Genomic DNA, 447 nt, shown 5'->3' on the forward strand with positions numbered 1-447 from the left:
TCCCCAGCACCCCTAACCCACCCCAAGACCTCAAAACACCAACCCCAGCACCCCAAAACACCCACCCCCAAGACCCCAAAACCCCCACAGCACCCCTAACCCACCCCAAGACCCCAAAACACCCACCCCTGAATCCCTAACTCACCCCAAGACCCCAAAACACACACCCCAGCACCCCTAACCCACCCCAAGACCCCAAAACATCAACCCCAGAACCTCTCAAACACCCCAAAACACCAACCCCAGCACCCCTATACCCACCAACCCCCCTCTCAGAGACCCCAAAACGCTCCCACCCCACAACACAGACACCCCCGCTCCCTCCTCCTCATCCCCCCTAACCCCGACCCCCCCTCATAAGAGACCCCTCCTCACAAGAGGCCCCTCCTCAGCCCCTTCCCCTCACAGGGGACCCCTCCTCAGCCCCCCCCCCCCCAGTCACAGGGG

The sequence above is a fragment of the Heliangelus exortis genome, chromosome 2 (genome assembly GCF_036169615.1).
Source record: "Heliangelus exortis chromosome 2, bHelExo1.hap1, whole genome shotgun sequence".
Taxonomy (NCBI): Eukaryota; Metazoa; Chordata; class Aves; order Apodiformes; family Trochilidae; genus Heliangelus; species Heliangelus exortis.